The sequence below is a fragment of the Octodon degus genome, unplaced genomic scaffold, assembly GCF_000260255.1.
Source record: "Octodon degus isolate 3935 unplaced genomic scaffold, OctDeg1.0 scaffold00041, whole genome shotgun sequence".
Classification (NCBI taxonomy): domain Eukaryota; kingdom Metazoa; phylum Chordata; class Mammalia; order Rodentia; family Octodontidae; genus Octodon; species Octodon degus.
The window spans coordinates 11652574-11679264 of NW_004524617.1; positions in this window are offsets into that span (position 1 = coordinate 11652574).

Here is a 26691-nt window from a genome sequence, read left to right on the forward strand (position 1 = left end):
GGAAGAATGTATGCAATGTGTTAATTATTGAAACTGTCCTACCAATTTGGTTTGAAACTGTCTCATTGCTATTTGTTTCTCAATAAAATTATGGAAAAATAAACTCATCAAATATTAGCACTTTAAGTAGTTATAACTGGATGCCAATTTTTTGGTGGTGCTAAGAATAGATGTAATTCTTAAATAACATTTTAAAACTGTGAACAGGAGAATCAATATGAGTCTGATCTAGTAGTGAGACCATGAACACCCTGTAGACCCTTCGGTAAAGTACGGGAAAAAATCGTTTTAAAATTATTTAGCCTACTAAGAATATTTCAATTGTGTGTCTTTTGCAGTAAAACTAAAAAATACCCTTCTCTAGTGCCCACCTTTGCTAACCCAACTAATTTCCACACTTAAAACTATCAATCCTGTTAGCATTTACCATCCTTTAAATTATTTTGATCATTTTATTACACCAAAACTTAGAATTTTTCAAAAGCACACAGTGCTTTACAAGCTCCTCTTTATTGCTGTATTTGAGATTTGCTACTCCTCAGTAATCTTTTCTTTTCTTTTGTATTTTTAGTACAGGGTCTGCATGGTCTCACTACACAGGTCAGACTCATAGTGAACCTCCTGTTTTCAGCCTCCCAAGCGCTAGGATTACAGGCCTGCACTATCACTCCCAGTCTCAATTGCCATCTCAGTATTCCCTGCATGGCATACCAGGGATAGAGCCCCTGGTCCCAGTGCTTGCCTAAGCAGGCGCTTTAGTCCACTGAGTTATCTGGCCCTCCCACTATCAGTAATCTTATTTTAAAACTTATTAAAAAATTAATCTCAATTGACATTTTAAAAAAGCGAAAAGGCATCTAATATAATGCTTTTGTTTTACTAGTGCATGTTATTGGGACTAATGGGCTTCATTTTGGCATATTCCTACAGGCACAAAACATACTTTATTTACTTCACTCCATCGTCCCTTCCCCTCTCCCAACCCCATTACTCTTCTAGATTAGTTTCCTCCTACTTTCATATCCTCTAGAAGATTTAGTTCTTTTTCATTCCTAAATATGTACATGTATTGCTTTACCTCAAGTTAAACTTCATAGTTCTTGTGAAATGACCTAGTCCTCATCTTCCAAGCCACCACAGAAATACATTGTTTAGAGGTTTATATGTCCTTTTTGTTGGGCCAGAAGCACCTGATGAGCATCTACTACTTGATTTTGTAACTGATACTTCTTAAAGTAGCTTCTAACAAAATCACAGTCATTCCACATCCTAAATCTAATCACACATATGTGCTCTTGAGCTGATCTCAGGTTACTCTCAGCTAAAGTTATTATTATACAGTGCTTATAGTCAGGCTTAGTATAGAACTGTGTAGCATCTTTAGAGAACACAATATACATCTAGAGCCTATGAAAAGAAGCTAAAGTAACCCTTTATTCAATCTGCCAAGGGATTATGGAACCTTGTAATTATCTGGCTTTAGATAGAAGAGATACATTGCAATTGGGTACACATGAGGGCACAGGTTTTTGCCTCAGATGACAGATGGCAGGGGAAAAGCTTGACAGTACAAGCTTTCTACCAGACCTTTTTAATTTATTTTCCTCAAACGCATCACATTTTAATCCTGGCTCTCTGACCCAGTATGTTAACTTTTTTATGAACTTATGATTAACAAGCACCATGGTTGCAGGAGCTAAATTTGATTCCATTTAAAACTAAATTTTACTCATAAAAGTTATAACCCCTAAACACTGGGTGAAAGAGACCAAATGAGGAATGAAAGTATTTTAAAAGGACAAATGAGAACAGAAAATGTAGTCTTGAACTATAATTACCAGAGCATCTGGAATTCCATGAGCCAAATCTAGTCAGTTACAACCCTGAGCAATTCAATCTGAAAATCAGGGTTCAAGAATTACCCATATCAACTACTGCCAAACAGTTTGGGTCCCCAAATCAGGATGGTGTTCCCAACTCTCTTCCAGTTCTTGTGGTAATTTAAAGCCTTTGATAAAATGGTGGCAGTGCATGCAAATGTTACTTTTACATCCCTTTCATTCAAACAGCACAAGATAAAACGTCATAATGCAGGTACATAATTGTATGGGTAGAATCTGGACTTCCACACACAGAACAAGTGTGTGAATGTGGCTTCTGTATCACCCTGACAAAAATTGAAAGATAAAAGAGGTGAGGTTATGGTACCAATCCTTTGGCCAGGCAGATTCAGTCATTTTGAACAGCCCTATCTTCACAATGTACCTTCTTTTTAAAGAGACAAAAATTTGGAAATAATTTGCTAAATTTGAGCTACATATAATGATTAAAGAATTCCTATAAATATTATTTATGGGGCAATTGAAAGGATGTAATTTGGTATTGTCAAAAAGTGAACAAGAATCCCAAGTAAATTCTTCCTTCTTCTCCCCTCTTTTTTGTTGTTATTTTTCCAGCACGTTATAGAAACAATGCTATATTTATTTCAAAGCCAAACCTCTTCCACTTTCTCTCATAGGGCTGGTGATTTAGCCTAGGGCATAATAAGTACTAGGAGGGCTGGGGAGGCAGCTCAGTAGAATAAGTGCTTACCTGGCAAGTGCAAGGACCTGAGTTCAATCCCCAGTTCCACAAAAAAATAAATAAATAAATAAATAAATAAATAAAATAAGTACTAGGCAATCAATCTACCAGTGAGAAACTTCTCTAGTCCTTTTCAAATTTTCAAACTCATTTCTCAAAGTTAAAAAATAAGTCTTTGCACATGTTATCTACATGCTGTAATTCAAACTTGAACCAGGTCTATCACCATGCACTTGACTAAAGTCAAAATGGATTAAAGATCTAAACATTAACGCAGAGACACTAAATCTCCTGGAAGAGAAAGTAGGAGGAATTCTTGAAGACATAGGGGTAGGCAAAGAGTTCATGAAGAGAAATCAAATCGCACAAGAAACAGTTTCAAGAATTAAAAACTGGGTCCTGTTCTTACTGAGAAGTTTTTTCACATCAAAAGAAAATGCCAACAAAGTGAGAAGGCAACCCACAAATTTGGAAAAAATCATGACAAATAAGTACTCAGACAAAGGTCTGCTCTCTGGAATTTATAAAGAAATAAAAAACACTGGAGCCCCAAAATTTAAAGACAGAATCAACAAATGGTTATCCGAGTTGATCACATGCTTCACAGAGAAATTAAAGAAGCGAATAAATATATGATAAAATGCTCCACATCACTAGCCGCACATGAAATTCAAATTAAAACAACATTGAGATATCATCTCACCCAAGAAAGAATGGCTATCATAAAGAAATCACCCAACAACAAATGTTGGAGAGGATGTGGGGAAAAGGGAACCCTTCTCCACTGCTGGTGGGAGTGTAGACTGGTGCAACCATTATGGAAATCAGTATGGAGACTCCTTAGAAATTTTGGGCTGGAAATCCCATTTAAACCAGAAATTCCTCTACTGGGAATTTTCCTGGAGGATCTGAAAACATCATATCATAGTCATATTTGTGTGTCTCTGTTTATAGAAGCACAATTTGTGCTAGCCAAATCTGGGAAACAACCAAGATGCCCATCAACTGAGGAATGGTTGAAAAAGATGTGGTATTTTTACACAATGGAATATTATTCAGCTATTAAGAATGATAAACTCGAAGCCTTTATATTGAAGTGGATGCCACTTGATCTTATACTCATAAGAAATAAACCAGACACACATTTGTCAATATCATATAGTTTCCCTAGTATAAGAACTCAAAAGAAGACATACAAATAGAAAGGTATAATACAAGTAAAAGGAAAGCAGGATCTCAAGGCCTAACTAATCAAGAGAGGTAAAGGAGAAGAGCTAGAAAACATGAATAAGTCAAGCCATACAGTTATATTTAGAAGCTGGACAAGGCAATGATCCTGAGAATCTCCAGAATTCTTTTAATCTAGCAGTTAATTGGAAATATTCTCACCCTGACTAACTACATATACTGATACCTGTGAACTAAGGTACTGCACTGCAGATAGTATTTTGTAATAGTAGTTTCATACTTAGAGTGCCTGTCATTCTGGTCTTCTGAATATGGGCTGCTTGTCATGACATGCCAGTTGCTGCTATGATGTCTCTTGAGTAGATGGTTGTTCAAGATGAAAGGGGTGGTAAATGAAAGCAATAGACAGGAAAAGAAATATTGTGGGACTAACCTGCTTCAAGGATGTATATGGTGAGATATTTGGACTTCTATGTAAACATAAGAAGTATATAATTCCTTATGCCTATTTTTAAAATATATTCTTATTTTTAAAGTTTTTATCATATTCTGTAAGGACTTAAAGTTCAACATATCAATACTTGATGAAAAATACCTGTTCCATATTATGCCTAAGATGTTTGATATGCAGAGAGATAATGAGGTTAAGCTTAACAGCCTAAGTTGTATGGTAATAACAATAAACTTATCTTCTGGATGGTTAACAACCTAAGTTTGCAGACCAAAATTAGAGAAAAAGGAGGGCTGCAAGGAAAGCCAACATTTTGGCCCTAGCCTTCTAAGGTCAATTAAGCCTCAGGACATATGAGAACTTGTACTGTAATGTCATGTAACTCAGTAGTGTCCCAAATTTTCTGATCAAGGAGATTATGGGGCTAAAGAGGAAAGTGATCGATGATGTAGAGTGTACCTAAGGAGAGCCACATGGAGAGAAAACACTCTCTCAGGCTTTCACAGAGAGCACATTGGCCAAGCAATGGCCCTGACTCATCCACATGGCTGACACTGACAAAGTTCTATAATCTGAGGTACAGGATATGAGGATAAATCTTGAGGGGAGTTCACTGACCTTCTCAGACCCAAAAGCTACAACTCTTGTTGCATAGGTCCTACTTTATCTTGTTCTTAACAATCCAGCAGAAAAGTATAAAAACGAAATATATGAAGTAAAGCCATGCTGTTATGTTGAGCTGTGAGGGACTCAGGCCAACAATTTCTGACATTACCAGTCAAGCGGAGACCCTGTACTATTATGGGCTACTTGACTGTTTTAGAATATTTTGCTGAGTTTACACACCTATAATATTCAAATAACAGTACTTAACAAAAAAGGGGATACAAATTAATGTCCATTTTGTATCTGTTTATTCAAAGTAGTTAGGATAGTTATATATTTACATTCTCTTAATGAATAGAGTGTTTGTTAATGGTGTTTGTAGATAGGATATCATTTCTGCATCTTGTAGAGCAATTAGCCACTAGGAAAAATGTATCCAATGTGTTGATTATTGAAACTGTCCTACCAATTTGATTTGAAACTGTCTCATTGCTATTTGTTTATCAATAAAATTATAGGAAAAAAAGAGTGTTCTAACCAACAATATTAGGAAACACATTCTTTTCAGTTGCACATGGGATATTCTTTAAAATATGCCATATACTAGCCAATACATCATGCTTAAGTAAATGTAAAGGGATTGAAATTATCCCAAGCTTACTATTTCATTATAGTGTAATGAAATTGGAAATTCCTGACAAAAGAATCTGCAAAAACTCCACAAACACCTGGAAATTAAATACACCCTCCTGAAAAAGCAATAGGTAACTTATGAAATTAAACAATACCTAATCACATGAAAATAGTGATACAACTCTCCAAAATGTGTTGGAGGCAATGAAAACAGTGGTATTAGGGAAATTTATACTGGTGGAATTCTTATATCAGGAAAACATATTGAGCACCATATAAACAACTTAATGCTACAACTAAATCATGTAGATAAAGAAGATCAAGTCAAACCGAAAGCCTACAGAAAGGCAGAAATTATAAATATTGGAGCAGAAATTAATGCAATTAGAACTCAGGAAATAATACAAAGAATTAATGAATCAAGGACTTGGTTCTTTGAAGGAATAAATAAAATCATAAATCTCTAGCCAACCTAATAAAAAGGAAAGAAAAAGTCAAACTCATGCAATAAGGAATGAAAGGAATGAAATCACTATATATCTTATGGAAATTTAAAATATAAATATCTCTTTCAAAAATCTTTACTCACATGGTATGGAAAACACTGAAGAAATGAACAGATTCCTAGAAATGTATGAATTACCAAGGCTAAATCAAGAAGACATAAAAAATCTGAATAATTCAATATCTGTCAATTAAATAGAAAATGCAACTAAAATCTTGTCAATGAAGAAAAGCTTATGTCTTGTTTCACACATAAATTCTACAAGAAATTTAGATATTTAATGCAAATACACCTCAAAATCTTCAATGAAATTGAAAGGAAAGCAACACTGCTAAATTCATTTCTTGAAGCAACTTGGACCAAATACCAAAACCAGAGAAAGTCTCAACCAAAAAAGAGGGGTGTAGGCCCCTAATATCTCTCTAATTAATATAAATGCAAAAGTCCTCAATAAAATGCTAGCATAATAAAATTATGGAGAATGTTATACATTATGATCATGTAGGTTTCATCTCAGCGATGCAGGGATGGTTCAACATACACAAATCAATAAACCATATCAACAGAGCAAAAGCCAAAAATTACATGAACATCTCAATAGATGCATAAAAATATTTGACCAAGCCCAACACTCACTCATGATCAACACCATACAGAAAATCAGAATAGAAGAAATTTGCCTCAATCTGATAAAAGTCATCTGTGACAAAGCAACAACCAACATAATACTAACTGGGCAAATCTGAAAGTTTTCACTCTAAAATCAGGGACAAGACAAGGATGCCCACTATCACAACTCCTACACAATATAGTTCTGGAAATGTTAGCCAGAGCAATGAGACAAGAGAGAAATAAAAGGAATAGGATCAGAAAGAAAGAAGGGAAATTATTATTATTCTCAGATGACATGATACTCTACATAAAAGACTCAAAAGCTCCAGCAAAACACTTCTAAGTTTCATAACCAAATTCATTCATGTGGCAGGATACAAATTCAACAATTAAAATCAAAGCATTATTCTACACAAACAACAAATTCACTGAAAGAAATTAGGGAAAACACACCCTTCATAATAGCATCCAAAAATCTATATATTGAAAATCATTCTGAAAAAAGAAATCAAATGGGATATCAGAAAAAGAAATCATATCACTTGCTCCTGGATAGGAAGAACCAATATTTTGAAAATGGTCATACTTCCAAAAGTGTTGTACAGATTTAATGCTATCACAGTCAAAATACCATTAACACACCTCATAAATCTAGAGAAAACATTCCCAAAATTGATTTGAAAACTGAAAAGACCTAGAATAGTGAAGGCAAACCTGGCCAACAAAAGGCAAGGTGGAAGGCATCACAATCCCTGACTTGAAATTAGGTTACAAAGCTATTGTAATAAAATCAACATGTTGCTGGTGAAAGATAAACCTAAGGATCAGAGGAACAGATTAATCAGTGGAACAGATTAAAAGACACAGACACAGTTACAAACACACTCATCCACCTTATCTTTGACAACAAGGCTAAAAATGTTCACTGGAAAAAAAACATAGCTTTCTTAATAATGCTGCTGGAAAAAGTGCCTTTTCACATGCCTAAGACTTAAAAGTAAACCCGTATCTACCACCATGGACTAAAATAAAGTAAAAAAGGATCAAGATCTAAATATTAAAACAGAAACACTAAATCTACTGGAAAACAAAGTAGGTAGAAATCTTGACGATATAGGGGTAGGCAGCACGTTCATAAACAGAAACCAAAGTTCATGGGAAATACTTCAATCAACAACTGGCATGTTGTCTTACTAAAAAAAGTGCACATAAAAAGAAATCCCCAACAGAGTGAAAAAAACCCCAATGATGGGGAAAACAAATTAGTCAACTATCCCTCAGACAAAGGATTACTCTAGAGAAAATTTAAAGGATTGAAAGAAAATTAGCCCTCCCCCAATGGGTATCTGTGAGGAACACACACTTCTCACATGAATAAATATAATTGGCAAATAAACATATGAAAAAATGTTCATCATAGGTCATTTGAGAAATGCAAATTAAAACAACACTGAGACACTGAGATTCCATCTCATTCGAGAAAGAATGGCTATTATCAAGAAGTCAGCCAATAACAAATGCTGGAGGTGTTGTTGGGGGGAAAGGAACCCTTTTATGCTGTTGTTGGAAGTGTAGACTGGTACAGTCACTGTGAAAATCAGTGTGGAGTTTCCTCAAAAAACTAGGATTAGATCCCATTTGACTCAGCTATTCCCCTTCTGGGTATTTTTGAAGAACAGAAAATATCATACCACAACAATATATATGCACACATGTTTATAGAAGCACAGTTTATAAAGCTAAATCTTGGAAACAATTCCAATGAAAATCAACCAAGGGGGCCAGCCAAAGTGCTCAGCAGATTAAAGCGCCTCCTTCAGCAGATCACATCAACCTGGGCACAATCCCTGGAGTGCGGTACCAGCAATGAGATGAGACTGGGCATGGTGGCACATGTCTGTAATCCCAGCTCTTGGGAGGCTGAATACAGATTGATCATTATGAATCCAATCTACATAGTGACACCCTATAGACCTTGTAGATCCTGTACTAAATATAAAAGAAAAGAAAAAATCAATCAAGCGATAAATAAAAATGATGTGGTATTTTTATGCAATGGAATACTTTTCAGTTATAGAAAAGGATTAATTTGAGACCTTTATGGGTTAATGGATGCAACTAGAAGCTATACTCATAAATGCAGGAAATTAGACTCATGTGTAAACATTGTGTTGCCTCCCTAGTGTAAGAAACTGAAAGAATAAATAAGATCCAAATGTACAACAGAAGTGGGCTATCCACAGAACTGGCAATGTCAGAAGTCATTGACTTGAGTATTTTACAGCTCAGCATATTAATATGACTTTACTTTTAATACCCTATTTTTGTACTTTTCCACTGAACAGTTAAGACCAAGATAGAGCAAGACCTATATAACAAAAAATGAAACTTTTGTATGTCTCAAGGTCAGTCATATCCCCTCAGGAGTTACCCTGAAACCCTGTACAGCAGTTTGTAGATCTTTTGTCAGTGTCAGCCACGTGGAAGGATCACAGCCATTGCTTAACCAATTTACTCTCTGTGAAAGGCTGAGAGAATATTTTCTTTCTAAGTGACTCTCCTTAGACACACTACATCATCAATCACTTTTCTCTGTGGCCCCATAATCTACTTGAACTTTTAATTCATTACAATGTTTATAGAGGGACTGAAGATGCTCATAGTGAACTGTGGGTAAAGATCACCTGCTCTTTCGTAAGTGTCATCAACAGTGAATTTGTTATGAAGTGTGGTTATTTAACAGTTGGTTTTGTATGTCTTCATGTGGAGGCACACCCCTCCCACTGAGCCTGTCTGGTTGTCAGATTTGTCCACTTTACCGATTTGATACACATGTACTCTTACCTGGCCTGATAATGATATTTTTTTCTGTTGATGGATAACACAATATAACTGTATCATACAGTCACTGATCTGAGAAATATCTGAAAAGCATCAACTCCTTAAGCCTACAATGAAGCTGCTTGTTGTGAAATGGCGTCTTAGAAAAAGCTATCAGAATGTGCCCTCTGAACTTGCTGAACAGAAAATTTGGGACACCACTGAGTTACAGGATGTTACAGTAGAGGTCTCTTATGTCCTGAGTCTATTATGGACTACTTGACAGTATTGAATTATTTTGCTGAATTCATGCATCTAGAATAATAGAATGGCAAAGGAATACCCATCTCTGACAAAGCTAAACAAAAAAGGGGGATATAAATGAAGGACCATTTTGAAGTGAATATATATATATATATATATATATATATATATATAATAGTTACATGTATACAAAAGAGTACATATGTATCAAATTGTTAAAGTGGATAAATCTGCCAACCAGACAGGCTCAGTGGAAGGGGTGTGCCTCCACAGGAAGACATACAAAACCAACTGTTAAATAACCACACTTCACAACAATTATTTTGCATATACAGGTATATAGCTACTTTCTCTTAGTTAAATTAGAAGAAAGATTTGTACTAATAGTGTTTAGATAAGATATCATGTCTGCATCTTGCACTATGAATAACTACTATGAAGAAAATACAGAATGTATCAATTATTGTAGCTGTCCTACTAACCTATTTTGAAACTGTCTCATTGCTTTCTTTCTCAATAAAATTAGTTAAAGAAACAAATGTACAATAGATTTGTGAAAGGGAAGAAACTTCTCAAGTGCAAAGAAAAACTGGGATAGAGGAAAGGAGAAAAGAAGAAAGGGCAAAGAAAGAATGAATGATCTATCTATCTATCTATCTATCTATCTATCTATCTATATGATAGCTAAGATAATTATGTGACTAAATTCTTTCCAAAGGAAAAATTTGTAGTTACATTTTTGATCAATTTTACATGGCTATATTTTGTAATTCAGCAACTACTCTGAAGATAACAATATTCAATGTATTAACCACTGTTAATTTCCTATTACCATGTTTTGAAATTCTGTGTCATTTTTATTGGTTTTCTCTTTGGAATAAAAATATTTTTATTTTGGAATGATTTTAAAGACTGCAGTTAATACAGGTGTCTTAGATAGCCTCACCCAATTTACCCCATGCGTGGGTAAGTTGTTACATCTCTGTAGTGTGTTACATCTCTGTGATACTAAGTGAAAACTTAAAAACTAACATTGGTATTACCTATGTACCAATGGAGTACTACCTAACTCCAGACTTTGGATTTCAGAAATCTTACATGAATGGCCCCTTTATGCTCCAGAATGTAATTCAGGACACCATAACGAATTTAGCTGTCATGTACACCTATTTTCTTCTGGTCTCTGACATTCTGTAGTTTTTCCTGATCTTGATAATATTGAAGAATGCTGTACTGTCATAGAGTAGAAATTCTCCAGAGTGTGATTTGTCCAATATTTCTCTCATGACTATAGTGAAGTTAAGGGGTTCCAAGAAGAGTACCACAAGTAAAGTATCCTTCTCATCACATCATATCAAGGGATGCATGATTTTTGCCTGGCATCAAGAGTGATATTAACTTCCATCACTCAGTTAATGTAAGGCTACCCAGGTTTTTCCCCTGAAAAGTTACTATTTTTTCCTGTCCTCTAGTTTGGAGAAAACAGGAAAATATAGTAACTTTGGAAACAAGTAAGTCTAGAATAAATGTGAGTTCAATAGGGGAATAAGCTCCACTTACTAATGGGGCAGGACATATCTGCTTAAAAAATATTCTAAAATCAATGACAGTAATAATCTTGACCACATAGAGAAAGGTCATGAATTAAATAAGTGTTTCAAATATGTGACTATCCTCCTATGAGTCTCAGTGAAATCAAGGTATAAATCGTTAATCAAAATATACTTTTATTTCAGAGTTACTCTCAGAAACAAATACTACACTTAATTCATGAGATTTGGGATTAAAATTAGGAACCCCTTTCCAAAAACATGCATATAAAATGGACAAGTTTTCAACCATTATTACAGATTCTCAATCCTGAGGTTCCAATAAGAATCCCTGCCTTAATCTGACAGTCCTAAAATGTTAAGTTTTTGTCATGTCTAATGTTTAACACCATTTCATTGAAGTAAGTTTCCAGGGAAACAAAGCAACATATGGGTACATCCAAATAATAACTATATTTCATCTTATTTAAGGTCTGATATTAAGCAGAATCACAGAAATAAGTGGGTCCATAAAGGATTGACATCCCCAAATGATCCAGCTAATCCACTGTGCATACTGAAAATTGGTGCCACAGGAGCAGGCATTTGGGTGGAATTGGGCAAGTAGGAAGCCTATCCATACTTAATGCCTAAGTTTTCTTGGTTGTAGCATTTGAGGAAGTGTAGTTAATGCTGAGGCAATCATTACTGTAAGATTTTTCTTTTAAAACATACCTTATTCATTATTTTTAGTCTAAACATCAAAAATAAAAATAAAAAAGATATAGGAATTCAGCAGAGAGCAGTAGGAATAGGCAGAACCCAAAATTTTAGTGTAGTAAGGCTACTCTTTATGATGCTAATAATTGTGGTTATGTCATTATGCATTTTTTCAAACACACAATGCACAACATCAGGGTGGAACAGTGATGTCAATTGTGGATTTTGAGCATTAGTGATGTGTCAATGTATGCTTATGAATTTCTAACTTGTGTACCACTGTGATGGGCCATATGGATAGTGGTGGAGACTCTGGTTGTGAGAGATGAAAGTCAGAGGGAAGTCTCTGTACCATCTACTGTTTTGCTTTTAACCCAAAAATGCTTTTTAAATAAATAGTTTATTACCAAAACAAAAAATACTGTAGGCAGAGATTACTTTATGAGACAAAGAGATTTATTTTTAATTTTTACTTAGATGACTGCAATGTTTAATAAAACTGTTCTTTTTCAAATTATTTAAAACAAATTAATCCTTATAATTCGTCAGACTCTGCCCACGTATGACACATGCATTAAGACTTTGTCTGTTGAAGCGAATGAGTAAATTGCATTTAAATACCAACATTATAGGTCTGTTTGTTCTGAAATCTTCCTTCCCAAAGATTCCTCCACCCTCCTGCCTCCTCTTCCAAGCCAAGAAGGTCACTGTTTCTTACTGTAACACAGAACTATACTTTTCTTTTAGAGATTCCTGTTAGTCACAGCATTAGTCATTTTCAACTTCCTTGAAACAGTATTGAAACCTTCATTCTCAACTCTATTACCTGCTATGACTAGAGCTGAAATCACCTTTTCTACACCTCTGGGTTTGCCAAACTCTCAGTCCAATGACTTACTGTATGTATATGTAAAACAGAGTATGCCAAGATGAGTGAAAATAGGAGATAGAAACAAGTAACACAGTACACTACTGCATCTCTGCTGAGCATAATCCCTCATCAGGAAGAAATTTTCTTTCCTCTGCACAATTTTCTCAGTGGTTAAGCTACTTCTTTGAAAAATTAAATAAGAATTATAAAAAAAAATGCTGAGAGGTTCACTGAACAGCAAGGGATAGGTATTATGCCACATAGTGTCCTCTTTATTTATTTATTTTTTCTTTTAAGAAAAACTCATCCTGTACCTCTCCTTCTTCCTATGCTCCTCAAACAATATGATTATTTCATGGGATATAATTTTGCATTTCAATTTCTTCCCAACACAGTGAAAAAAATTGTAAAACTGGAGCCTGAAACCAGAAAGTCACGCAGAGCTTTGTGTGTGTGCTTTGGAGGGAAGGGGGAAGTGATGAACAGAAAAGAAGCAAATACCCATTGTGCTACTCTGGTCTGCAGCCAAACCACCCTGCTTGTTCCTGCTTCTAGTTCCTCAGGGAGTTTGCTTTTCAAGCTTTTTATGAGGGAAAAAAGAGAAAAATATATTGGGAAATGAGAGGAAAAAATCTGTTCTTCAAGATGATCTCATTTAGCTCTGTCCTGGCAATCAATAACATTACAAAAATGAAGGCACGAAACATTTTAAAAATCTTACATGAAAGAGATTTTCATATGCAATTGCTGTATACTGTAAAGATCAAACATCACTACTTTGATGCTAAAATCTGAAATTTGTTATTCTTTTTTTTTTCCTGACAACTGAATAAGGACCCCTTTGTCCCCATTTTCCACATTTGGAGAAGAAGTGATCATTTCTGTGGGCAATCTCAAGAATATATCAATAGAGTTACATGCCTCTTTGAAACTTTCCAGGACATGGAAAGCCATGTTGTTACACAGAGGACTAACAGTGAGCTCACAGGTCACGAAAGGTCACCTCTCAATCTGCTGGTTCCCTTGAAAGCAAGGAGCTTTTCTTTAGGAAAATTCCCTAGTCATAGAAAGTTAAAAGGTTTAAAGTTCTTTCGTCTGCATGTCTAATTGCTTTGCTTCATTAAAAAATATAGCATCAAAACAAATCATGGATTAGCCATTGATTTCCCAAATAAGTATTATCAGAACATAAGAAAGATATTTAAAAAATCATTTGTTATGGACTTTCCAAAAGTAATCACACTTGTTCAAGCCCTGGTGTGCTGTCCTGGCCCCTCCCCCTTGGTGCACTGAGACAATGATTGAGACTGGGCTTGGAGGCTCACCCCTGTAATCCCAGCGTTTGAGAAACTGAAAACTGGAGAATCATTACGAGTCTGATCTAGGTAGCAAGACCCTTTAGATCCTGTACTACAACATAAAATAAACAAAAATTATCACATTTGAAAAATGACACATGGTAAGGGCTGGTCAAAAAGCTCAGTGGATTAAAGCACCTGCAAGCAGATGCAGGGGCCAGGGGTTCAATTCCCGGGCCTGCAGTGCCGGCCGCACCCCTGTGGTGTAATGTGATGACAATTGAGACTGGGCATGGTGGGACGCACCTGTAACCCCAGCTCTTGGGAGGCTGTAAACAGGTCGATTACTACTAGTCTGATCTAGCAATGAGACCCTGAACACCCTGTAGACCTTTCCATAAAATAAAAAAAGAAAGAAAAATGACACATGGAGAGATATAAACATAGATAACTACATATGTATGTAAATTTATATATATATATATATATACCTATTATAATTTTAGCTTAGTATGTAATATATATAACATCTATAACTATCAATAGGTGATATAACTCTTGTGCATATACTATTATATTTCAAGCAGATAGCTATAGTTTAAGAACTTCTGATTTTCTCAAACTTATGGAAAATACAGAATATCTATAGTGAGACCAATAAAATACTGCTGGGAATCTATATTTCTATGTCTATGATATTATATTAAAAGTAATAGAGATTTTGGACTTAGGTAAACAAGGAAGAGATAATAACAAAGGATTCCTACTGAAAAACAATGGATTTACAGTGGTTTATTATCAAACAAGTTTGCCCTACTCAGAGGCACCTTCACTAGGTGGGTGGATCCTTTCTATAGCAGAACAAGTGTTCCAAATTATATCAATAAGGATGTTAGATGCTAAAACTTTAAATGTCTTGTATGTGCTTCAATGATTTGTACTAAAATATCCATAACTATATGGACACCATTTTGACAAATAAGGATATTTAGCATCTTGAGTAGCTGTAATTAAATGACAATACTTTGAATACTGAGGTATGGAAACACATCAGATCTCAGGTAAATGACAGAGGTTAATTTAATTTTTAACCAAAAAACATTCACCCATTCACCATTTTTCTAGCTCCTAAGATGTGTCAGATGCCGTACCAGGTGTAAAATGTCAGTATTAGGCCTAAACTCAGTCTTGAATGTTTCACTTGAACATAATTATTCCTCTTATGGGCTTCCACTGAACACTAGAAACACTGGACTGAGGGAAAAGCAAAATAAAAAGTATTTTCTTTTTTATTACTTATATCAAGAAGGTTACAGAATCATAAACACATCTGCTTACATTTACGAAGAAAGTTTAAAATATTAGTATCCTCTTAAACTTTCAACTTTTCTCCTTTTCCACAAACTCAGAAAGTGAATCTCTCCAGAACTTTCTATCTTTACTTTTCTACAGCTGTAATATTTTTGACTCATTTCTCATCCCTTTTCAGATGTCACCTGCTGAAGTTACCAGAAACTTGGCTATTTGTCTTAGGAAATTCTGCATCACTGAAAGTAGATACAAATTCAGCTACCTCAGAAGTATCAGTTTTTAAATTCCAGGATGGAAGAGACAACAGCCCTGGAGTTGTACATAATAGAAATTTGTACCCATTTGTGCAGCAGGTTCAGAATATGAGTTCAAATTACCTATTTTTCAGAAATTAGAGCCAAGGGAACATGTGGCAGCTAACTTGCTTGAAGGTACTTTAATGAGAAATGCATTCAACCCCTCTGTCTCCCAGAAGTAGCTTGAAACCAAAGAACATGATTTGAGAAGACAAAAAGACTAGATCCACTTACCTGTTCCAGCAGAAAGCTCTGCTATAGATGATTGCATTTCGAACATCTATCTCAAATATTAGATCTTAAAATCTAAACTCCAAATCTCTTTTAAAAGGCTACAAAGAATTATTGAAATGGTGGCATTTTAAATTACTTCTTACTGAGATGGGTGTTCCACTGCCATTAGAGAAGCTGTATTTGGAGAAGTCTTTAAAGAACGTTTTCATACTGGAAACCAGTCTAAATATTGTAGGTGCTTGAATGCAGCAAAATAACCCAATATAGTCCAATACTCCATAATATTAGTGCATTATCAGCACAACTGGCCAATGTCCAAATTTGTGGACGTGAACATTTTACAGCTCAGCATATTAATATAGCTTTACTTTTTATACATCGTGGTTACACTTTTCTGCTGGATGGTTAAGACTGAGTTAAAGCAAGACCTATATAACAAAAAATGTAACTTTTGTATCTGACAAGGTCAGCCACAAGGTTTCAGGATTTACCCAGGAACCATGTACAGCACTTTGTTGATCTTTTGTCAGTGGTTTCACATAGGAAAAGGTCCTTTAAAGGCTTATACAAATACAACTTCTCTAACTGCAGTAGAGCACCCATCTCTGAAAAGACAAAATGAAAAAGGGGGATATGTTGGGAGCCACAAAGCTAGAAAATCAATCAAATATATGTAGGTGGGATTTGACCCAGTGCCTAAAGCAAACAAGCTATCTCACTCCTGACATGAATATCCTGTCTAGTTAAGGTTAGCCACCAGCTGCTAGGCAACCTAGTGTCATGCATCGCTAACTTCACAAAAGTGTACATAAAGGACACTTTTGCTGTGAATAAAAAGGAAGGAAAAATATATATATACAGATATATATATATATATATATATATATGTACACACAAGAGAGGTAGGTTAGATAGAGCTACTTTCTCTTAGTTCAGTGAGAATAAAGATTTGTACTAACATTGTTTAGACAAGATATCATGTCTGCATCTTGTCCTCTGAATAACTACTAGGAAGACAATATGCAATGCATTAATTACTGTGAACATCCTACTAGCCTGTTTTAAAACTGTTTCATTGCTATTTTACCTTTTTTTCTCATTAAAATGAATAAAAATTAAAAAAAAATAATTTACTTCTTACTGATCAACTTAGTCTCTTCTTTGAGACACTAGAATTTTAGTACCAGCTTCAAAGATCAGATTCATTACTACAGTATCACTTACTACCTTGTGCCTTGGCTTGCTATATAATAAAGAATCTGTCGCTGTCAATTATTTTCTTTCCAATTCATTTCCATTTTTCCACATTCCCCTTATCTACTTCTACTAGATCTATACTCTTAACAATTAGTATAAAAATTGGTATCTGCAACAACTTGATTTTTATAAATAGAGATTACATTTCAGATTCACAGAAATATCAAGCACTTCTACAGTTTTCTATATACACAAGGAAGTTAGAGTTTTCTTTTAAAAGTGTGTTAGGGAAGTGTTCCAAAAGAACATATAGGTTTGATTCCTATGTAGAATTGATAAACAATGAAATAAATGAACATGGGATAAATGTGCTAATAATGTCTTCAAATACTTGAGTTTGCTAATGCTGGAAGACCTCACAGGCCTTAAAGGCATATGTATTCAAGGTAACATTTAGTTTGGCAGATTTCACTCTCCATTTATAGGTGCTGTAGGATAGGGGTTGATCCTAAACCTTTTTGGCATGCCTCAAAGAGAAGGATTTAAGTTGTGTTCATTATCACTTCAGAGCAGAAGTCTGGGAAATGAAGAGGCTAGACCAGGGAGACTCAATCCAGCTAGCATTCCTTTTTGTTTTTCAAGCTGCCCTGACAATAATGCGGCAGGGTGAAAAGATCAGGAACACTTTATACACATTGTGCTAATTACTGCAAGTACTTAAAGTTGTAATTAGCTTATTATACTGCAGAGATCCTAACATGGCATGTCTTTCAAAAGAATTTCTCTCCAGATCATTAGTGGGAAAGCTAACAACATCTGCTTCAAATAAAATCAACCAATTAGCACAGGCAACTCCACATAGTTTGCAATCAGAGAATTATATTGTGCCAAGTGCTAATTTCAATGTGAATGCTATCTCCTTCTCATATCCCACGCTTCTCTGCCAGCACAGCTGGTGTTTAACACCACTGACTTCAGCGAAGTCTCCAAAAACTTATGTTAATTTGAAATAACCTAATCAGAAGTGTGCAATACAGACTGAGATTGATCTCAGCTTAATTAAAACTGACCTTGTCATTTCACTGCCTGTAAAACACCATTATCTGACCATTTATCACTCAACTACCACAAATATTCCATTTATGTGAAAACCTAGGAAGATGGGCTCCAAACCACTAGAGCTATTTTCAGGAGTACCATGAGTGCAGGAGTTTAATGGAAGGAGAGGTCCATCTATAAGTATGGGGCAACAATAAAGGTAATTCAGCAGACTCAAAATAACTTGTCAGTCCTACCCATGAGGGCCGCTTCTGCCCACTTCCGTTGGCTCGAATGGCACATTCACTCCAGAGACTGACAGGCATTAGCAGATGTGAAGGCTTTCATTTTAAAATTAATATCTCACCCAGCACCTTTCAGCTAGCTGAATCGTTCAATCAATAAGCATGACATGGCAGGTGTGATGTGTACACGGCACTAAATTCTTCTGCCAAAGGTACTAGAAAACATCTGCTCACATGCGTGTGTGTGCATGTCAATGGATGAACTGCTGAAAAAAATGATTGCAAGTAGAATGTGTAATATGTTTGTATTCACTAAGAAAATTTAAAACAAGGTAAGATCCTATTTTTCTGGTGTATACATGCCATCAAATACACCTTGTTTAACCCACATTAAGTCCATAACCCTATTTTTTTCAATATGTGCATAGTTGGCTGCCTGTCAAATAAAGCAGTCACCATTCTGCTTTTCTGCACATTGATATGGTTCAAAACATATCGTCGGGTTCTCCTTCTAGGCTTTCTTTGATTATTTTCATACCATATAAGTCCAAAATATATCTAAGGCAGTGTTAAAATGAAAAATTTAGTCAATAAGTAATTATAATAATTTACAGTAGGAAAACTTTTTTGCCCTAAAATCAAATGCTTTGCACCACTCAACATATTTGTTGCTGCTTTTCCATTAATCAAGCAAACTTCTTCTTTTCTATTACTATACTCATTTAGCAAAACCAAATCCCAGATTACCACAGCCCACATCAACTTCATCTATGTAGCATGATAAGCCAAATTTTTCATAATTTTATTGATAAACAAATAGCAATGAGACAGTTTCAAATCAAATCGCTAAGACAGTTTCAATAACTAACACACTGCATATGTTCTTCTTAGTGTAAGTATTATGAATAAGAATCCTAGGATATCTTTGATTGTGTAATAAGGATGGAATGGAATTTTGTCTGAGTCTGAGTTTAGTTCTGATGGGTTATTAGATCCTGTTTCGTGAAGGAATAATAAGTGAATTATTACTATTGCTGTGATGATAAAAGGTAGGATGAAATGGAAGGCACAAGATGGGGACTTGAGATCCTATTTACAAACACCACTAGAACAAATCATTCTATTCATTAACATAATGTAACTATATATCTATCCTAACCACTTTGAATACACACATACAAAATGCACATTCATCTGTATACCCTTTTTTTTGTTAAGTCTGTTATTTGAATATTCTATGTGATATTCAGCAAAATATTCTAAAAGAGTCCAGTAGCCCATAATAGCATTGGGTCTTCTGTTTAACTGGCAATGTCAGAAATTGTTGACCTGAGTCCCCCACAGCTCAACATAACAGCATGGCTTTCCTTCCTATATTTCATCTTCATACTTTTCTACTGGATGGTTAAGACCAAGGTAAAGCAGGACCTATGCAACAAGAGTTGTAGCTTTTGGGTCTGATAAGGTCAGTGAAATCTCCTCAGGATTTATCTTGAGATCCTGTACCTCAGATTGTAGAACCTTTGTCAGTGTCAGCCATGTGGATGAGTCACGGCCCTTGCTTGGCCCATGCGCTCTCTGTGAAAGCCTGAGAGAATGTTTTCTCTCCATGTGACTCTCCTTAGGCACACTCTACGTCATCGATCACTTTCCTCTTTGGCCCCATAATCTCCTTGATCAGAATATTTGGGATACTACCGAGTTCCATGTTACAGTACAGGTTCTCCTGTCCTGAGTCTTAATTGACCTTAGAAGGTTAGGGTCAAAATGTTGGCTTTCCTTGCAGCCCTTCTTTTTCTCTAATTTTGGTCTGCAAACTTAGGTTGTTAACCATCCAGAAGACAAGCTTATTGTTATTATCAAACTAAGCCAATTTTTTATACAGGTATTTCCTATCTTTTCTTGCTTAATGCATTCCAGTTTTACCTTGACCTTGTTGGGAAAGAAACAGTGTCATTTTGTTTATAAGGAAAGCCTCTGGTCTTTCAAACAAACAGACAACATGGTGTCAAAATATTTGGACTCCAAGCTTTGCTCATTCTACAACCTTATTGTATGAGTGTGATCTTTAACAGTACACCAAATTGTCCAACTCCAGATCTCCCAAAGCTTAATGAAACTTACAACTCTCATCTCAGAAAGTTAAAGGATTAAAAATGAATTATACTAGAAGTGATTAAATATAAGAGTTCAACAGATGTTTAATGATGAAGTAAATGAGACATAACTAAACATTTATTGAAAGATAGGTTAGAAAAGTTGAAGAATACTAAGAGAAAAATTGTGTAAGGAAATAGGAAGTGGTTATATTTTACTGTTCACAGAACTAGCCTATTTGAGAACAAGAAAAGTTATTTACATTTAAAAGACTGTTTTGAAAGGTGGAAAATGATATTCAGGCACAAGAAAACAAAGAAAGCCCATATAACTAAATAAAGATGCTGTCTCCATCCCACTCAGGAAATAAGGGTCCTATGAAGAGAAGTTAGCAAAATAACTGGTAGAAATGAATGTTTTATATTGTTAAGGATTAACCTTCATGAAGGAAGAACAAGCTGAACAGCTTCAGATTCCTTCCAAAGAAAAGCTGAAATTGCTTATGCTTTGACAGTTGTTAGGATAATGTTATAACACTCACATGATCTCTCTTAGGATAGTACAATATGTTGGTGAGATACTTCAACTCCAGATGTAAAAAGCTTATGCAATTTCATGCATTTGTTCAGCAAAATTTTTCTGTTTCCTACCTATGTGATCTTAGACAAATCATTTCCTAAAATTTCAGTCTAGGTCTCAGGAAGTTAGTAATAATATCTATCATTTTTGTTGGTAGTTGCTTAGTGTTTTAATGAGCCTTTAGGAAATGCCCTTAGTAAATAATTGCTCCTACTACTACAAAAAGAGTAACTTACATTTATGCTTCCTAGCATGATTCTGGATGGCGGTCCTGTTTTCAGATATCTGATGTCATTTCTTCTGTGGGCGTCACCCCCAATATAAATGTTCACACTGTCTTTGTCTTCACAGAATTTTCTCCATGTTTTAATAGTTTTAAAAATACCATACAATAACAATTTATTTCCATCATTATTTTCCTAACAAATGTTTAAGCTACACAAGAGCAGGAATTTTCATCTCATTAATATTTTAACCCTAGTGTTGATCAAATATTTTTACATAGTAGGAATCTAATAAATATATGGTGGTTAAACAAATAGATGAATAAATTTATTGATGTGCTATATGAAGATATAAATATTACAAACATTTTAATAAAATATTGAAGATTCAGAAGCTTGGAATATAGATCTCATATTTCATGAAATTTGTAACATAAGGTGTTGATTTTGGGGTTTTTTCCTTGTCTTTTCTTAAAAATTTTTTTAAACAGAGTAAAATAATTGATAAGACATTAGTAATAGTACACATTTAGAAGACCAAGATGAGAGGTATTCAACCATAGGTTTTGTATTATACATTGCTGTCCTTGATGTAGGTGCTCAGATTACAGATATCAGCATACAGAGTTAGTCAAGGTGAAAATTCTAAACATTAACTGCTATTTCCAAAAAAAAATTGATGCAAATTATGAGTGCAATTATCTCAGCCATCCTGTATATATACTGGCATGTTTTTCCCCTACCTTTTTTCCTATCATTTCTCCTTTCTCTCATCTTTGTTGTTTAATCCTTAATGTTAGTTTCTTTCCATTGTACTATATGTACTACACCTCTCAGGTTTTATTTATTCTCTCAGCTTGTCATACTAGGGAGAAAATACAATATTTACAAAGGTGTGTATGATTTATTTCATTTATGAGTATAGCTACTAGTTGCAACCACTTACCTATGAAGTCTTCAAGTTTGTCTTTCTTTATAGCTGAGTAATATTCCATTGTATAAAAATATCACATCTCCTTTATCCGTTCCTCAAGTGATGGGCATTTTGGTTGTTTCCAAGAAGGGGTTGATTTTAACCTTTAGACATTTGTGAAGCTTGTTCCTGAAATATCATGTTTCCCTTCAAAAATCTTCACAGACTCATTCATTGAAAGACTCAGAAGCAGTCCCTTAAAATGTCCCATGTTTATAATTATCAAGCAAACAAAATAAGAGAATTTTCTTAATCTGAATACAATTTATTTATTTTTTAATTATTTTTATTGTGAAATAAATAGCAATGAGACACTTCCAAAACAGGTTAGTAGGACAGTTACAGTAATTAATATACTGCATATTGTTTTCTTCATAGTAGTTATTCAGAGGACAAGATACAGACATGATATCTTGTCTAAATACTATTAGTACACTGTGAAAAAATATGTAAATGCTTATTCTTATTTTATTTTTTTATCTTTTTAATCTTTTTTCTTCATATTCTGGAGGGGCTCAAAGTTTACCATATCAATACTTGATGTAAAATACCTGTTCCATGTTATGACTAAGATGTTTGATATCCAGAGAGATAGTGAGTCTAAGCTCAACTGCCTATGTTGCAGAATAATAATAATAAGATTCTCTTCTAGAGGGTTAATAGCCTAATTTTGCAGAAGAAAAATTAGAGGAAAAGAAGGGCTACAAGGACAGCCAACATTTTGGTCCTAGCCTTTCAAGCTCAGTGAAGATTCAGGACATAAGAGAACCTATACTGTAACATCATGTAACTCAGTTGTGTCCCAAATTTTCTGATCAAGGAGATTATGGGGCCAAAGAGGAAAATGATCAATGATGTAGAGTGTGCATAAGGAGAGGCACACTGAGAGAAAACATTCTCTCAGGCTTTCACAGAGAGCAAATTGGTCAAGCAGCAGCTGTGATTCATCCACATGGCTGACACTGACAAAGGATCTATAAACTGTGTTACAGGGTTTCAGGTTAAATCCTGAGGGGATTTGACATTATTAGATACAAAAGTTAAATTTCTTGTCATATAGGTCTTACTTTATCTTGGTCTTAACCATCCAGCAGAAAAGTGTGAAAACAGTATAAAAAGTAAAGCCATATTAATATGCTGAGCTGTAAAAGGCTCAGGTCAACAACTTCTGACATTGCCTGTCCTATGCATAATGCACTGCTATTAGGGACTACTAGACTATGCTGGAATATTTTGCTGAATTCACGCACCTACAATATTTAAATGACAATGGAAAACCTTCTCTGACAAAACTAAAGCAGAAAAGGGGATACAAATGAATGATCACTTTCACTTTGTATCTGTATATTCAAAATAGTTAGGTTAGATATACAGCTACATTTTCTTAAGTGAATAAAAAGATTTGTTCTAATAGTGTTTGTGGATAGGATATCATGTCTGCATCTTGTACAATGAATAACTACTAAGACAACAATATGCAATGTATTTATTATTGAAACTGTCCTACTAATCAGTTTTGAGACTATCTCATTACTATTTGTTTTTCAATAAAATTATTTTTAAAACATAAATAAATACTGTTAGTACAAATCTTTTTTCTCATTGAACTAAGAGAAAGTAGCTGTATATCTATCCTAAGTATTTTGAATATACAAATATATTTTTCACTACAGTATGTTCCTTCATTTATATCCCATTTTTGTTTAGTTAGAAATGGGTATTCCATTGCCATTCAAATATTGTAGGTGCATGAATTCATCAAAATAACCCAATACAGTCCACTATTCCATAATATTAGTGTTTTATCCTCAGAACTGGCAATGTCAGAAGTTCTTCACTTGAGCATTTTACAGCTCAGCATATTAATATAGCTTTACTTTGTAAACCTCATGTTTATACTTTTCTGCTGGATGAATAAGACAAACATAAAACAAGATGTACATAACAAAAAATATAACTTTTGTATCTAACAAGGTCAGTCAGTGTGGAGACTCCTTAAAAATCTAGAACTGGAAATCTCAATCAATCCAGCTATCCCCATACTTGGGATTTTCCCAAAAGAACTGAAAACATCATATCATAGTAATATAGGTGCACCTATGTTTATAGAAGCACAATTTGTAATAGCCAATTCTTGGAAGCAACCAAAACGCCTGTGACTTGAGAAACACATGAAAAAGATGTGGTGTTTGTATACAATGGAGTATTACTCAGCTATAAAGAATGATAAACTCAAAGCTTTCATATACAAGTGGATGCAACTTGAAGATATATTCATAATTGAAATAATCCAGACCCACATGTGTAAATATTGTATAGTCTTCCTAGTGTAAGAACTGAAAAAATAGAAATAAAAATTGAAATGTATTACAAGACTAAATGGAAAGTGAGAACTTAAGGATTAAACAATGAAAAGAAGGCAAAGAGAAAAGCTAGAAAACATGGCAGGAGTAAAACCATACATTTATATACACTAGATGGTTAAGGCAATGAACCTTAGAATCGCCAGAAGATTTTTGAAACTAGCAGTTAATTGGTAGGATTCTCACCCTGACTAACTATATATGCTGATACCTGTGAACTACACAATTGTACTGAGGATAGCAATGTGTAATACTAAGGTCAATTCCAAAAAAAAAAAAGCTCAATTTGGTTAACATGATGGCTGTCCTGTAGGAAAACAAGTGAGCAAAATGGAGAGACAACATGTAGACAGGAAGATTCCATCTTTTAAACTGAGATCAAACCCATATTACTTTTATTATTACTATTATGATAGTTGCTATTATTGTTTTATAATTTACTTTGTTACCCATACAATAGAATCTAATTTAGAAGTTAAGAATGTGCAACTAAATCCTTAAACATGGTCGAAACTCTCCATTAAAAATTTTCATGACATATCAGAGAATCTGAAAGCTCAACTTCAGTTAGAACAAAGTCTTGTTGGCTTGGTGCTAGGGAATGAACCCAGGACCTCTCTGCTCTTTCACTGTGCTACATTACCATCTCCTGAGCCAAATAATTTTTTTAAAATGTATCATTGAAGTACTATTTACCTAGAAAGTTAATGAAAATATTTTGAGCTTCAAAAATATTTCAATTACTCAGCTAAAAAAAGATCAATTTGAGGCTTTTTTATGTAAATGGATGCAACTAGAGATCACACTCATAAGTGGGATAAATCAGACCCTCATATGTGAACATCAGTTTTTCTCACCAATATAAGAATATAAGGAGTAAATAAGGTCTAAAGGGTACAACAGAAAAAAAAATGTTTCAATTGCTGTTCATATGACACTGAGGACCTTGAATCAATGGATAAATTTAGTTCTATAATTTATCACCGAATTTGTATTATTTTCTAATAACGTTAACAGAGTTGAAATGTCTACAATTTAGCTGCATGATAACTGCTTTGGCCCTTCCAGGAGTCTAAGTTTTATATTTTCTGCTGTTGTATAATATAAGCAGACATGTATTTATTAAACCATATATCCCAACTTGTAAGGCAAAGATGTTGGCCTTCACAATTAATGGTGAAGTCTCAATTACTTAGAGTATACAATGGACCCAAAACTTAATTCAATGTTATGAAGATTGTGCTTCTAAACTTAAGTATCTAATTTATGCTTTAAAATAAACATATGTATATCATCTGCATGTCATTTTATATAAAAGGGAATTCCAAAGAATGGATTTGAGCCAATATTGCTTCAGCATAAACTGATGATGGTAGAAATTCCCCTATTGTCCTATTCTCAGTTTTATTAGCTGGGTTTTTTGTTGTTGTTCTATTTTTCTCACTGTATGGTAAACCTTCTTACTGCCCATGTTATAACAACATCCATTGCAAAAGCTCAGACAATGCATGATATTTACTTGCTGTTTGCAAACAACAGAATCCACAGCACTGCCAGCAGATGCCCTTGATTCAGTATGAATAAAGAAGGGAATTATACGAAATCAGTGTGCATTGTGTGTCCAGCTGAGATGAATGTTGGCAGAGCAAGATCTAGGCAAAATTTGAGAGCACAAAAGTGAATCTTCTGTGCCTTTCTTATTCTATGAGTCCCTTTGAAGCGGACCATCTACTTTGCACCTCTGTTAAGATGCATTCACTTTTCAACTCCCTTTTTTTCAGTTTAATCACTTTATTAGTATGGCTGGTGACAATAGCAAGGGCTCTCACATCGATGGTGATTTGGGCAGCTGGATGAGGATGTAGACACGATGTCACCATAACTGAAGACTCAGGCCTCCTCACTTGTCCTTGGCATGGACCATCTCGTCAAGCAGAGACTTGGTGCCATTCCCCAAAAGGTGATGGAGCTGCTGGAGGCTCCCTATCACTATCTCCAGGTGCTGGGGGGTGATGCGTTTCTTTTGCTTGTCCTGAGCCTCCTTACCAGGCTGG